General features: G+C 38.2%; 1 pseudogene; it reads left to right on the forward strand.

Moving 5' to 3' along the window:
* Positions 1–2435: 2435 nt before the first annotated feature.
* Positions 2436–3306, forward strand: LOC141497053 (heterogeneous nuclear ribonucleoproteins C1/C2 pseudogene; annotated as a pseudogene).
* The last annotated feature ends 7905 nt before the right edge of the window (positions 3307–11211 follow it).

Raw genomic sequence — 11211 nt, forward strand, 5'->3', positions numbered from 1 at the left:
AGTTTGGAAAATAAATAAATAAATAAATATTTTAAAAAATAATAATGATGGTAGCATTTATATAGCATTTTATGACTTACAAAGAACCAAATACTATTTCTTGTTTCTCTTCATGGTAACCCTGGGAGAGTGGAGCTATTATTAACAATATTTTTACAAATAAGGAATTGAGGCAGGTAGCAGTTATGTGATTTGTCCAGCATCATATAGCTACTAAGTCTTGGGTCACCACTCAGGGACTGTGAGAATGCAATAGGGTATATTGTGAAAAAAAAGCATTGAACTTGGAATCAGAAAGATCTGAGGTCAAGACCTTGGGCAAGTCACTTAACTACAAACTGCCTCAATTGCCTCATCTATAAAAATGGTGATAGAACCTATGTCCCAGGATTGTCATGAGAATCATATATGCTAATGGTTGTGCTTAGCACAGTGCCTACAACAAAGTAAGTGCTATATAAATGTTAACTATTATTTTTATTACTCAATCAGTGGCCAATAATAATATTAATAATTATTAATAATAATTATTGGCAATCAGTGATTACTGGAGAAACAAGAAATATGTTTTTCATATGGTAAGCATTCACTTCAATTCAGTACAACAAAACTGCTCATGCTTTGCTCCTTTTTTATTAAATTTTTTGTTTGGTGAATGATGAAAAATTTCAATAATAATAAAAGATGGCATAGCAGTCAATGCAGTAATAAATTCTAATGATAAAACATCTCTGAGTACTAGGGCAGTCAAAGATTCATGAAAGGGGTGGCTAGGTGGCGCACTGGATAAAGCACCGGCCTTGGAGTCAGGAGTACCTGGGTTCAAATCCGACCTCAGACACTTAATAATTACCTAGCTATGTGGCCTTGGGCAAGCCACTTAACCCCAATGCCTTGCAAAAAAAACCTTAAAAAAAATACTCATGAAAGAATCTGAGACTTGAAGAATGAAGAGTGAGAAGAAAGTCAGGGCAAAACATGGTAGATGGGGGAAATGACATAAATAAAGACAAGCAGGTACTAATGCTCTCACTCCAAATTTGTACTCCTATTTATGAGAATGGTATTTTCAGAGGAAAGTATAAAGACACAGCCATAACTAGAGAAGGGTAATTAGGGCATTGCCCCAGAACACTATCATGGTGGAGATAAAGAGGAAATTCCCTTCCAGAAGCAGCCCTATCACCTACCAGCCTGAGTGCAACCACCCCTGCTCCTTTGGATACCTCCAGGCCTCCACAAAAAGAGTTCCATCCTGTAGCATTCCCCTACCATTATGATGGCAAGCAACTATGCATAGCTCACACATGGTTAGTGTAAGTAAAGCATGGTTAGCCAGACAGAGTGTGAGCCTGAGCCCTACCTACTACACTCCACTTTCTCTGGACCTATTCTATCCAGTTCTCTCTTTCTGTGTCACCACTTCCCCAACAGCATGTCCCAGAGTCTCCACCCAAAGAATCAATTTTGAAGTACAGGGGCAATTCCTGTTTTGTGGTGGTCTCTCTCCAGCACCACCCTCTCCTAGATGAATTTGCCTGCAGGACTAAATTCCTAGCAATGGTTCTGAAGAGATCTGGATGAAGCCAAAGATTTCTGCTGGAGAATAGTGAGAGATAAAATTGGAAAGATGATTTGAAGAATGCTGGAACAAATTGTGGTATATGAATGTAATGGAATATTATTGTAATGAGGAAATGAGGAACATGAGCTATTCAAAGAGACATGGAAAGACTTATATGAACTGCTGGAGAGTAAAAGAAACAGATGAACCAAACCTCCCAGCCCTTAGTGGAGAGGTGATTAACTAAAGAGGCAAAATGAAGCAAGAATTCTGGCACAGTCATTGGGTTGGTTTGTTTTTCTTGACTGTACATATATGTTACAAGAGATGCTTTCTTTTGGGAAGGGAGCAAGCAAGTTAGGAAGTAGATAAGAAAAAGGGGAAAAGCATCAACAAAATATTTTACACACAAGGGGGAAAAGAAGGGGACACAAATGAATAGAGGATTTGGGTTACTACTTTCTTAAATTAAAAAAAATTATTTTTTTTTCTTAAAATTATACATAGGCATTTTTGTGAGGAGACAGAGAAGTAGTAGTAGTGGTTGAAGAGATGATCTGGAGCAGTAGTCCATTTCTTTCCTGCTTTCAAATCAGGTAGTTGGAGATTCAGAATCCAGCCTTTTCTCCCTCTCCCCACTGGAAAGATTTTTTTTTTAGGTTTGTTTGGGGTTTTTTTTTTTGCAAGGCAATGGGGTTAAGTGGCTTGCCCAAGGCCACACAGCTAGGTAATTATTAAGTGTCTGAGGTTGGATTTGAACTCAGGTACTCTTGACTCCAGGGCTGGTGATCTATCCAGAGCACCACCTAGCCGCCCTGGAAAGATTTTTTTGATCTTCAGCTATACTTGTGGCTGTTTGACCTTTCCATCAAACACCATGGCCAGCAATGTCACCAACAAAACTGTCCCTCATTCCATGAACTCCCATGTCTTCATTGGGAATCTCAACACTCTGGTTGTTAAGAAGACTGATGTTGAGGCCATCTTCTCGAAGTATGGCAAGATCGTGGGCTGCTCTGTTCATAATGAGCAAAATGCCCGAGCTGCTGTGGCAGGAGAGGATGGCAGAATGATTGCTGACCAGGTACTAGATATTAATCTGGCCACAGAGCCAAAAGTGAACCTAGAAAAAACAGATGTGAAGAGTTCTGCAGCAGAGATGTATGGCTCTTCCTTTGACCTGGATTATGATTTTCAATGAGATTATTATGACAGGATGTATAGCTACCCAGTACATATACCACCACCTCCTACTCCTATTGCTCGTGCAGTAGTGCCCTCAAAATGCCAGCGTGTGTCAGGAAACACTTCATGCAGAGGTAAAAGTGGCTTTAATTCCAAGAGTGGGCAATGGGGCTCTTCAGCCAAATCTGGCAAATTGAAAGGTGATGATCTTCAGACAATTAAGAAGGAATTAACCTAGATAAAACATAAAGTGGATTCTTTATGGGAGAGCCTGGAAAAGATTGAGAAAGAACAAAGCAAGCAAACAGAGATGAAGAATGATAGTCAGAAGTGGAGCAGAGCAGCAGCTCCCTGAAGAAAAATGAGACTAATGTGAAAATGGAGTCTGAGGAGGGGTGCAGATGACTCTACTGAGAAGGGGGCCCTACTGGATGATGATGATGATGATGATAATGAAGATAGGGGATGACTAGCTGAAGTTGATCAAGGATGATGAAAAAGAAGCTGAAGAAGGAGAGGATGACAGAGATAGTGCTAATGGCGAAGACGACTCTTAAGCACATGTTGGAGTTTTAGAACTCTCGTCTCATTATTTCTTTACCTAGGTGCTTGTCTATGATCAAACTTTTCGCCAGATCCTCTCCCTTAGTATCTTCCAGCAATGTTCACTGTTGTATCCAACTTTATCCTTCCCATGTTCATTAATTCTGCCTTGCACCTAGGCCCTTTCCCATTTCCTTCAATTCTCCTAGTAGTTATATTAAGTCTCCTGTAATTTTGCTCTTTTAATTTTGATACCTCTTTATGACTTAACAATAAAAAGGATGCATAGTTTTTTAAAAAATAAAATAAAATTATACATAGAAGAAGTTTAGAGTTTCTTAAACAATCTTCTCTTTTGGTTGTTTAGTTTGGTTCAGGTTTTTTTGGTTCATAGAAATGTCCATGTTTGTTGATGATTCAATTCAGGGTCAAAAAGAAAATTTAATTTTTTTAAAAGTAGTTTAAAGGTAGATTCCTGAGAGTTCTAAATGCCAAGCCAACAGGTTGAATTTTTAACTTAAAATTTCAAATCAAAAGCATTCTAAAACTCTATTCTTCTTTTAATGTTAACTCAAGCAACTTAGGAGTCAGTATATATAGATTTTCTAGCAAAAGCACAAAAAGAACTTCTACTTTTGTTCTGCCCTATTGAAATTTTCAAGGATGTATCTCCAAGATCTGAATTTAAATTTTAACAGTCAAATATTTCATCAAAGGGATCCTCCTACAAAGCCTTCTGAAAAGATTTTTGGAAATACCCCCAACATTTACACAAGGACACTTCACCAGGTTGCCTCTTTGCTAATACAGCAGCCCTCTCAGTCTGTGACCCATATACCTCAACTACCACTGGGTTTTGGTAAACTGGCAAGGAGCAAGAAGGAAGTTTGAACATGGAAATGATGAGACAAGGAATCCAACACTCAGAGGGTCAAAGCGAGTATAACATACCTCTCATCCCACTGTAAACTTGAATGGAAGGCCTCTAGGTTAAAGATACTAAAATAAAACACTGGAAATCAATTTCTCTTTAACAGGCCCTAGTTTGGAACCCATTCTCCATTCCTCAAGATGGATCAACTACAGATGACCTGCAATCAGAGGGCCCTGTCAGCAATAAAATACTGTTGCCAGATACTACAGGACACACCAAGCCCTAAGTCCCTATTCCTTCCACCTTGAGAAGGAACAGAGACCCCAGTTCAGAATTCCTGAGTCTTCAATGAAAAATGAAACTGGGAATAGAAGGTAGCCCACCCTCTGAGGAGCAATGGGATGAAGACCATGACCATCAAGAGGGAGTCCAAGCTCTTCATCCTTATTATTAAATAAATCAGATTAGTGTGGTTGACAGTATAAGTTACTGGCTAAATTAGTCCAAGAAGGTACAATTTCCACCAAGTAGAGCATGTTTGATCCTGTGCTATTTAACATTTTTATCACTGAATTGGATAAAGATTTGGTTTAAAGGATCATTTGTTGGAATAATTCTCCTTGGTGGAAACTGCATTTGCATGAGAGGAAGAACTAGTGAGAGATTCTTGAAGAGAAATCTTGGTTGTCTGACTTCCAGCTTTGAGAGAGAAGACACATGGTTTCACATTCTCTTCAAGTCCCTGAAGGGAAAGGATTCTGAGAAGAAATCAACATCAGAGGAGCTGGCAATCTCAAATGTCTTCCTCTCCCCAGCTGGTTGCACTGGAGACTTGGAGAATTTTCTACCTAGAAGATATCTGAGACACTTTTAGTGAACCAAGTTAGCTTGCTCCCAGTGGAAACTCATTATTCTGTGGATTGTTGTCTAGTATATACTCTCCTATGTATATTTAACCTACTTTTTTTTGTTAATCTACTTTCTGTTTTGTTATATATTTAGATAAATAAGTTTATTCACTTTTTACTACAAATGTTCTTTGTGGAGCTGTCATTTGGTAGAAGGGAAGTAAAGCCTAGACTTTATAGCCTAAGTCACTCCTTTTCTATTAAAGGACATTGATAAGAAACTCAACTTAAATCTAAAAATCATTTTTCAAGCTAACGATATTAAAAGGAACAAATAGATATAATTCTAGACCTCTGAGGAGAGCACTGAGGCCAGCCTTGGTCCCAAACTTCTGCTTTCCCTCTGAGCAGGAATCGAAGTCTCCCTTGAGATATGTTTTTTTCTCTCAACACATTCAATTTTGATCAATGCACAGCATGGAAATAATGTAAAGATTATCAAATTGCCTTCTGTTGGGGGGGAGAGGGGGGAAAAGTGTAAAATTCAAAATCTTACCAAAAAAATGATAGGTAGAAACTACTATTGTATACAATTGGAAAACAAATTAAATTTTCATGTAATTAAAAAAATTTTAAAAAACCCAAAACCTCCCTTGAAGAAGAGTGGGGGGGGGAGACTTTAGAGATATCTATTCTTGCCTATTCTTCTACTCACATCTAAACATCCATGGAGACACCCATAACCTTCATAAACAAATATACCATATATCTCTACAAAAGAATAGATGATATCTTTATCAAATTTTCAGATGGCACAAAATTTGAAGGAACATCTAATATTGTCTGAGGATACAAAAGAATCTTTAGTCTAATTGGCCTGAGTCTTTTAAAAGGATAAATTTAAAGTGGTACATAAGTTAAAAAAATCAATTTCACAAGTAAAAGTTAAGAGAGTCATATTTAGACAAAAATTTGTCTAAAATAAAAAATATTGCCTTTTAATGAACAGAAAGCTCAATGAGTCAGTAGTGTGATGTTGTTCTGTTGTTGTCATTCAATCATTTAATCAAGTTCTACTCTCTATGACTACATTTGGGGTTTTCTTGGTAAAGATAATGGAGTGGTTTGCCATTTCCTTCTACAGATCATTTTACAAATAAAGAAACTAAGGCAAACAGGGTTAAGTGACTTGCCACAGCTGATAAGTATCAGCTACCAGATTGAACTCAAGGAAATGAATTTTCCTGACTTTAGGTCCAGCATCTATCCCATGCTTCTATCTTAGCTTCCAGCATCTATCCTAGCTTCCCTCAGTTGTGTGATATGGTAGGCAAAAAAAAAAAAAGTAATCAAATCCTGGTCTGCTTTGAGAGACATAGCAGCCAAGAATAAGAAAGTGATAGTTTCTCTCTTCTCTGACACTTCAGAGTCCTCAGTCTTCAAAAGGGTATCAAAGGCTGGTAACCAGAATGATGAAAGACCTCAAGTCTATATCACATAAAACAGAATTGATTGAAGTAGGGTACAGTGGAAAAGATACATATTATAATTGTCATCAAGTCTTTGAAAGGCTATCATGAGGAAAGATTTCATGTTCTACTGAGTTCCAAATATTAGAATTAGGAACAATGGATAGAAGTTGGAAAGATGGAAATTTAGATTTCCAAGTAATAAAAATCTCAACAATGAGAACAGTCAGATACTGGAGTGGGTTGCCTTGGAGACAATGGGTTGCTCCCTCACTAGAGGCCTTCAAGCAAAGGTTGGATGACCATTTTGCTAAGTGTGCTCAAGGAGGGATTCTTTTTTCAAGGAGTCATTGAACTAGAAGTCTCTCTAAAATTTAAAATTGTAGGATTCTCTAACGGTAGTGTTTCTAGAATTGTTATGCCATCATGTGGTCATCAAGAAGATTGAAATCAAAACAGCAGTTCAATTTTGTATGTAGATCCTAGCCATCAAGAATATGACACATTTCTTTCAGGAAATGTGTTTAGACTTCATAGCTAGTAATAGGTTGCTTAGCTTTTTATAAATTTTCTCTTCTATAAAATAGTTAATATTAAGTACAAAGGAGAAAAAAAAGAAGAAATTGTGAAGAAGATTTTTGGGAAGTTTTGCAATTGTGAAAAGATTAAATTTTTGAGGAAGGAAAAATTAGCCTTAAGGGAGAAAACACAGAATCCCAGAAGTCTTTCTCTGGAGAATACAATTTGTCCATCACATCTCAGCTATTATGATGCCAGGAAATGTAAGTCTCCACTTCTCATGGCTCCAAAGACTTGGGCATCTTCCACTCAAGTGAAGGTCAGGAAGAGGTTATGGGAATGGGAAATTGTTATGGACCAGGCCTACTCAAGTAAGTCTATCTCTTAAGACTCAGGAATGGAATGCTATGAGATATACATAGAAAATTCAGTGAAAAGGAATTTACTTAATCAAAAAGGTTTATAGGACTCAGATACCCACAGTTCCCTTCCACCTGCATTTGTAACAGCAACTGCACTCCTTCAGAAAATTATATCAACTGGCCAGCAATGGGGAAATTTTATCAAGCCTAAACAACCTCAATTTCCCCAAAGTAGGGCATTTTATGCTTTCTGCAACCAGAAAGTCTCACCAAAGTTTCCAACCCTAGTCTCTTCAGAGGCCAATCAAGTTCTTGGTCCCTTAAACTGAAAACAGTCCAGTCTATGGAAAACAGATGGTATTCCCACCACATCCCATTCATTGGTGTCAAGTTTCCAAAAATCTTTTTGGTGACCTCAGGGATGTAAAAAAACCTAGAACAGGTAGTATTGGAAGACCTCAGTGCAATTATGATAGATGGATAGATGGATAGAAAGAACATAATATAAAAATTCCCTGAAAAAGTGCATTTCATACAATGAGAATAGTATGAGGGATAATACCATGAACCTCCCAATTCATTGTACAGGAGCAACAGGAACTATTATTATTTTTTTTAGTTTTTTTTTTTTGCAAGGCAAATAGGGTTAAGTGGCTTGCCCAAGGCCACACAGCTAGGTAATTATTAAGTGTCTGAGACCGGATTTGAACCCAGGTACTCCTGACTCCAGGGCCAGTGCTTTATCCACTGTGCCACCTAGCCGCCCCTATTATTATTATTATTAAAGATAAATTTATTGCAATTAGTTTTCACAATAATAAGCTAGTATTTATATACCACTTTAATATTTGCAAAGATCTTCACATATATTATTATTCTCCCTAGGTTATTACCCTGAGGTAAAAGTTAATATTATCCCCCCCTTTTTTTTTTTACAGATGAAGAAATTGAGGCATGAAGGGGTTAAGTGACTTGCCCAGTGTAATACAACTAGAAAGTGTCTGAAGCAGAAATCAAACCCAAGGTTTCCTGACTCCAAATCTGGTGCTCTACCCAACTGGTCTTCATGGGGTGAAGCTGGCACAATTAACCTCTTGGTCACCAAAGAAGAGAGAAAGAACTTTTCTCATTCAAGGTTTCTAACTGATTCAGCAGACTTCACAAAAGTAAATCTGTAAAATGCCCAGTCTAAAAAATCTTTGAAAGGAAGAGGTCAGCATTGGCCCCATGGACCACACCCTAAGCAACCATTGTCCCAGTGACTCATTGGGTTGTTTTTCTTTAAATTTCTGCAACCTCTCAAGTTGTGGTGGAAGCCTGCCCTCCCTTTAGAGGAAACCAAGCCCCCTCCAGCTCTTGGACTCTCTCATGAACCGTAACAAGTTCTCATTTTTTTCTCATCTTCCTTTTTCTTCAGTTCTCAGCCTTCTATTTCTTTCTTTATGGGTGTGATTTCCATGGAATTCAGCACATTTTCCAATGAAACCTGGAGACAGAGACTTCCATCCTACCTGCAACATATCAACCCCCCTACCTTATCATCACCATCTTCATCTGCACAATCCTTAAAAATCAAAAGCACGATTACCTAAAGTTCTAGTGGTTAAATGCAGTTTATTACAAAGAATATGAGTATTGTCCTCTTTTTCTGTTTATATCCACAGCACTAAACAAGATGCCTGGAATATAGTAAGCCCTTAACAAATTTTTTTTTTATTCACTCACTTATACAGTGGAAAGAGCACTGACTTTGAAATCAGAAGACTGAGATCGAGGCTCCATCTCTGATAATCTATGTGATCTTAGACAAGTCACTCATCCCCCTTGGTTCTCAGTTTCCTTATCTGTAGAAGCCATCTGACTAGATGGCTTCTGAAAGTCTCTGCCAGCTCTTTGGAGGGTCTTGGTCCTTGCTACACACTGCTGAGGACTAAACAGAAATGATGTGACTAATATGGAAATATGTTTCACATGATCGAACATGTATAACCTATTGAATTGCTTACCATCTTAGGGAGGGGAGGGAAAAAAGAAAGGCATAAAATTAGGAACTCAAATTTTATAAAAATATAAAAACTCAACTGAGTGTTAGGGGCAGTTAGGTGGCGCAGAAGATAGAGTACCAGCCCTGGAGTCAGGAGGACTTGAGTTCAAATCCAGCCTCAGACACTTAATACTTATTTAACTGTGTAACCTTGAACAAATCACTTAACCCCACTACCTTGCAAAAAAAAAAAAAAATGAATGGTAAAGATTGAAAGGAAATTGGAAAAGAATAAAATACTATTAAAAAACATGATCTGAGGAGAGAGGAAGAGCAAGTAGATTACTGAAGCCTTATCAGATCTTTCCCACTTATTTAAAATTACATTTTTAAAGAACCATTTAATACTTGACATAGAAAAACAATCACAAGTAATTTATTTTTGAGAATCATTTAACATGAAACTATACAAATAAAATTTCTATAAGCACAAATCTATATCTACTATAATGTAGATGGCATGTGACAAAGCAAAAAAAAAGATCTAAACCGGCCACTATATACAACTGGACAAAACTGATGTTTGTCCTTCATTCTGGAAGAAGATGGTAACATCAGGGGAGGTTATACCAACTGAAGCATGTGAATTAGATTTGAGTGGGAGGTTTCTGTGCTAAAGTCACCGACCTCACTTTTTTCTCCAGAGCCATCTAGATCCAGTGTCCAGATATAAATCAGGATGACTGGAGATGGCCCCAGATGTGAGGTAATCGGGGTTAAGAGACTTGCCCAAGGTCACATACCCTGTAGAATGTCTGAGGCTGGACTTGAACTCAGGTCCTCCTGACTCCAGCGTCAGGATTGCCCTATAACTGGACACATTTGCATCATCTACACCCATGCCTTTCATCCTGCTCCCTAATCAGGCATAACCTAACCATCACTAATGAGAATAATTAGTTAAAATAGGAACCTATCTTCATATTTTTTCCCTAAGCCAAACTCCCAGAAAAATCTTTCTATATTCCTTGCCTACATTTCCTTTCCTCCTTCTCCAGTCACTTCTTTTTTTTTAAGGTTTTATGCAAGGCAAATGGGGTTAAGTGGCTTGCCCAAGTCCATACAGCTAGGTAATTATTAAGTATCTGCATCTGATTTGAACTCAGGTACTCCTGACTCCAGGGCCGGTGCTCTATCTACTGCGCCATCTAACCGCCCCTCCATTCACTTCTCAACCCATCTTCACCACTTAAGTGAAATTGCTTCCTCAAAGGAGACCAACTGTAATATGGGGAATTCATTCTTTCCACACACACCCAGTCTACTTGATGTAATCACAGAAAATAAAGGGAAGATAACAGATTTTTTTGTTGCTGTTATGGCATTTCAGGCTTATGATTCCATTTGGGGTTTTCTTGGCAAAGACATTGCCATTTCCTTCCCATTTTACAGAACTATGGGGGATGAGGGTGGAGAGGCACTGGAGACCTTTGGAATGTGTGGACTGAATCTTTGTTGCTTTCTCCCTCTCCAGGGAAAAAATTGAATATCTATGTGTGCTAGTCACTCTCTCTTACTTCCTCTTTGGAGTGTGTGGATGCTCTGGGAAGACTAGTACCTCTAGGGTGAGGACTGCTGAGCCCTTAGCAGGACAGCTTTTCACTTTTGTTGTTCACCTAATTCACCCAACTTTCACATGTGACTCCAAGAAGCTGTAGCATCATAGTAGGCACACCCTGGTAAGGTATCTCAGCAGATGGGCTAAACCAGGTTCAGGGTAATTGAGATGTCTCAAATCATTGGTGAATTGGGGGGAGCGGGGAGTCTATCCTAAGCATATGTTTTCCCCAGGTGAAAAGTTGG

This window comes from Macrotis lagotis, chromosome X, assembly GCF_037893015.1.
Source record: "Macrotis lagotis isolate mMagLag1 chromosome X, bilby.v1.9.chrom.fasta, whole genome shotgun sequence".
Lineage (NCBI taxonomy): Eukaryota > Metazoa > Chordata > Mammalia > Peramelemorphia > Peramelidae > Macrotis > Macrotis lagotis.